Genomic DNA, 5,417 nt, shown 5'->3' on the forward strand with positions numbered 1-5,417 from the left:
AAGTTTTCAGCAGGGGATGTGGGGTAACTAGACTAGATATGTATTTTGTAAAGAACATTCAGATAGCCTTGTGGAGAATAGATTAGAGGTAGTAGGTTGGGAATAGGTTGTGTAAGGGTGGGTGAAAGGAGACCAGTTAGAAAGTAATTGAATTTATCTAAAGAGATGTTAATAGTTTGGACTAGAGTGGTGGCAGTTTAGATGGAGAGAAGCAGGCAGATTTGAGAGGTTTTGTATTAAAAATAAACAGAATGTGGTGATGAGGAGTTAGACGTGAGAGGTGAAAAGAAATGTAGCTGTTAAGGTAGGTATATAGCCTTGTCATTGGATGGATGAAGACTCAAATTTTTTAAGGAAGGTTTTCTATTTTTTTTTGGTGGAAGACATGTTTTTAGATGCTTTTCACATAGTCAACATGGAGTTTCAAGAGCTAGTTGGATAAATTGTTTGGGAACTCAGAGGAAAGGTCTGAGCATAAGACAAAAACTTGTCAGGTTTATTTCATATGAAGTTATAATTCATATGATGCAGTCTTTGAGGAGTGTGTGGTCAAAAGAACACAGTTCATTAAAACAAAAATTATTTCAAAATAGTGCAAGTTTTTTATGCATTTGTCAAAACTATGAATGGAACTTAATTCTCAGCAGTACTTTGTAATATTGTTCTTGTTCCTTTTCTCATCTTCTGTCTTCATCAAATGCAGCTCTTGTACCACCCCTTTCTTCAAAGCTCCTGAAGAAACTACCCTTCTACTCCCATCCAGGCTAACTTTTATTCTAATTCATCCTTCATCTTCTTTGCTCTTCATTATTTAAATTGATGTAACTGTATTTTCCTGTTTTGACAACATCGGGCCTTGCTTGCAGTGGAGAGTAGGGAAAGAAACTGGGAGCTCAAAGCCAGGTACTCTTTTGATGACTTAGGGAGAAGAAAGTCACGGAACACCTCTGAGAACAGTGACACATTACTGATTTTTGTCATGTCACCTAGTTTTCAGCATTAAGTAAAAATTGAAGCCATGGGCTTAGAGTATTTTTCCTTGTCTTTGAGTAAATGAAAGTGTCCTGATCCTTAAGTAGCTCCATCATTTAATGGTTGGGGTAAGGAAGATGAGCCTAGAGGAGGACTGATTGGGATCTGTGTTAACTTCTGTCTGGAGCCTCTGAGCTAACTGCTGCTTCAGGTCTCAGGTCTTCGCTTAGATAATGGTTTCTTTGGAAGGCCTTTTTAAACATTTCATTTCCAGGTTAGGCTCTTCTCCGGCAGCTACTCAATCTTATTATTGTCCTTATCACTGCTGTAATTATTTATTTAACTGCATGTGGTTCCCAGCACTCTAACCTCTGCTACGGGAGGGTGGTAGACAAGTTCAACATTGTATCCCCACTAAGTACTATCTTATCTTTTATGTAATGGGACTCATTAAGCACTTGTTTAATTAATTCAGGCAGGTATTCTCATTAGACTCATTAGGCTTCGTATGTGTATATCAGCCACATTTCTTTTCCTGCTTACTGTCAAAATATATAGACTTGCTCTTTAGCAAACAACATAAAGTAGCTAGACTCCAGGTTCTTGTCTTAGATTATGACTTTGAACTCTCAGCCACCTAATACCTATAAAAAGTTTGGGGGAAATAAAATTTATGAGGGACTGCAGTGTACTTGTACCATATGGTTTTCACATTAGAATTAGTTTAATTCAATTGTGCTTTACTGTTATTCCATCGCTTATATTGAGGGATATTAAAAGTAACACAACTTTAAAACTCATTGTTATATTCACTGTAGGGGTGGAAGAGAAGGTGGTTTTCTGTGATTTCTTTATGAGGACTGATAGGAGATTTTTGTTTTCAAGGTACAATAGTAGTAAGAAATCTTATTTTGAATGACTAGGGTTTTTGTGTGTGTGTGTGTGTGTGTTTGTTTTTCTGGATATGACGAATCATGTGACTGCATATGTTTCTCTCTTTGCAGTGGCTCCTAGGAAACTCATAAATTTTGTGGTCTTCCTTTATCAAAGGACATAAACATTTTATGTCTTATGTTTTGAGTAATGGTCTTACTAGTGATTCTAATTTTACCTTCTTATTTCTTCTATCTTTATTGCCATCTTCATTCCCTTCCTATCTCCATGTCTTTACTTTTTTACTTCCTGTACTAACTTGTCTTTGTAAGTCATCTTAATTTTTTTTGAATCATAAAGCATTAAAAAATTACATATAGACTTGTACAGCGTAATGGATCTCTTATTGGCAATTTGTTTAGGAACTGACTTGGTATTAATTTGACCTCTCTCCTTGGATCCCCTAGGCTCTCTGGGATATTGAGACTGGCTGAGTCCTGTGGAGCACCCCCTCTCCTAGATTCCAGTTTCTGAATGAAGGGTCTTCTTTGTTTTCTCTGCAGGGAGTAGTCTTTCATTCCTATTTCCTCTCTCTCCCAACCCCAAAACAGTCCTAAACTCTTTTACAAATAGTTACCTATATTGCAACTGTGATTTAATAAAATGTTTGAGGTAGAGATAAAATGTTAGGTAGAGATAAATTTTATGATAAAAGCAAGGAAAGGTAGTTAGTTGCATTCTTTTTTATTTTTATTTTTGTAGTTATTTTGAAGAACCACTTAAGGCATTTATATTAATTCTAGAAAGGTCAGTAATCTTGGATCACACTAAGGATAAACTAAATCTGAAAAAAATATAAGAAACTTTCAATGGGCTAAATGTATACGATGATTTTAGGCTTTTATTCATATCTAAATTTTGTTTCCACTGCTATTTTAAGAAGTTAGGAAATATGGGATATTTATATATGATGAATAGGTGAATTTAATTAAACACTTTAATATTGGTTTTATTACTTATATCCTCTATATAGTTTAAAAAACAACTAGCATTCTTTATAGAGATATTTGCAGTAGCAATTTAAAAGAATATATTTTCATTGTTTTGTTAACAAATCAAACTTTTCAAGTTATTTCTGGCTATTAAACCTTTCTGGAAAGTTGTTCCATATCCTTCCGGTCATCTAAATTTATCACAGGCCTTTAACTAAGAAGGCTGGTGAACCTTCTTTCCTTTTGATCTTGCATCCTGGCGGGTGCTTGGATATTTCTTCTGTAAGAAAAGTTTTGGTGGATGAGTCAGTGCACTGAGTCATAGGCAGCATGAAGCCTCTAGTGTTCTATACTAACTAATTGGAAACAGTTTCAAAATTAATTAAGGCACAGTTGTCAGCTCACTGTTACTGATTGACATCCCACCAAAGTATTTTGTTTTTTGGCAACTTGCTTAATTGTTCTTTGGTATTTAGGTTTTTGTTTTGCTTGCTTTATGATTTTTTTTTTTTTGGTCTGTTGAATAGACCTATCGTTACCATGTTGATTTTTTTTAAAGCTCTTTTATGAACCCTGTGTCATTTGTGTTTAATTTCTCCCTTGCTTGATGCTTTTTTTCCCTTAAAAATTATTCAATGCAATTCCTTCTCTTTTTAGCTTGCTAATTTATCAGTCCATGAGAGAACTCTTTTATGCTCCACAGAAACTAGTTCATACAATAATAGTATATTGATTTGTCAAATAAGAGCCCTCTCTCCGACTAAACATTATGTCGGAAGTTAAATGGCATGCTTAGCTTCCTTTACATTGCATTAATTTGACCTTAATAAACTTATTAAAAATGACATGTTTTTCAAAGATTCTGTTTCTTCATTGTGTTCATACTTGTTTGAAAGTACTTTTATTTGTATAAAGGATTCTGCAAGGGGGGATTTATTAGGTGTTCTTCATGTTTACAGAAGATTAAACAAGAAATCAAGACCAGGAAGATATTTTGGCTGAAGCGATCAAATGTGTTCTGGCAAGATGATAAAGTGCTAGGGTTAATTACTGAGGGGGAGAAATAAAAGAAGAAGAAAGAAAAGAGAACTCATAATCAAATGTGGAACTTGAAGCTCAGCTAATGAGTAACTTATTGAAAGTCTTCAACAATATCTGTATAATAAACACGTTAGACAATTTATGGCAGCGCATTAGTGTGCTCTCATGCCAGATTTGGAAAGGAAATTTAGGAAAAGTGTTTGATCTAGATATACAATAGATAATCTATATGACAGTAAATGGATTACACATCTTTGAATCATTACTCTTAAATATTACTTTTGAAGCTATTTGAAATTGAGACACATTTTACAATTGATGACATGTCATAATTTAATTGGCAGCAACTTTCTTTCATAGTACATATTAATGCTTCATCTTATAATCAGTATGATCTTAGATTTGCTGGAATATAGTAGATGGTCCCTGTTCTTTTCACTCCTTAGAAACGTTTAAGAACAAAGGCAACCATTTGACCTTTTGGGTTTTCATTCATTTTCCCTTAAGTCTATTCTAATGAGATGGGCTTTAAAGAATTCTATGGTTAATTAAGTTTCAGAAACATAGCATAATCTGTACTTCTCTTGGAGATTCTTATTATACACTAGCATGTAAGAATCCTAAGGGATAAAAAAAGCAAAATATTTTTAACTTTGTGTACCCATTGCACAAACTTATTTAACCAAAGAATTCCCACTACCCCACCTCTTTCTTACCTGTCTGTTTTTCAAAGAACATTGTGAATATGCTTGAAGAATTTAATCTCTGCATATGTAATGTTGAGAAGTACTGGATTACATACTCTTTTGCCTAACACTATCACCAGTTAGAGTTTAACCTTTCTGAGGGTCCACAGATTTTTCTCTTTTTCTTCCAATTTTATTGAGATATAATTGAAATATAGCACTGTATAAGTTTAAGATGTACAGCATAATGATTTGGCTTACATACATCATGAAGTGGTTACCACAATAAGTTTAGTGAACATCCGTCATCTCATACAGATACAAACTAACAGAAAAAATATTTTTCCTTGTGATCAGAACTCCTAGGATTTACTTTCTCAACATTCATATATAACATATAGTGATGTTAATTATATTAATCATGTTGTATATTACATCGCTAGTACTTGTTCAGTTTGTAACTGGAAGTTTGTACCTTTTGACTGCCTTCATCCAGTTACCTGCCCCCACCAGCACCGCCCCTCCCCTGGCCCTGGTAACGGCAAATCTAATCTCTTTTCCCATGAGTTTTTTTGTTTGCTTTCTGATGTATAATTGACCTACAACACTATGTTAGTTACCGTTACACAATATAGTGATTTGATATTTCTATACATTAAAAAATTATCACCCTGATAAGTCTAGTTACCATCTATCACCATAAAAGATATTATATTATTATTGACCATATTCTCTATGCTGTACATTTCATCCCTGTGACTCATTTATGCTGTAACTGGAAGTTTGTACCTTAGTTTCCCTCACCTATTTCACTCTTCCCCAACCCCACCTAAAGGATTTTTTTTTTTTTCAA

At 34.1% G+C, this 5,417-nt stretch overlaps 1 protein-coding gene across 8 annotated transcripts in view; it reads left to right on the plus strand.

The window, feature by feature from the left end:
- Nucleotides 1-5,417, plus strand: part of METTL15 (methyltransferase 15, mitochondrial 12S rRNA N4-cytidine) — a 372,683-nt gene that overhangs the window by 32,565 nt on the left and 334,701 nt on the right. The gene's annotated exons all lie outside the window — the stretch shown is intronic.

This window comes from Balaenoptera physalus, assembly GCF_965194825.1.
Source record: "Balaenoptera physalus genome assembly, chromosome: 10".
In the NCBI taxonomy this organism is placed as follows: Eukaryota; Metazoa; Chordata; class Mammalia; order Artiodactyla; family Balaenopteridae; genus Balaenoptera; species Balaenoptera physalus.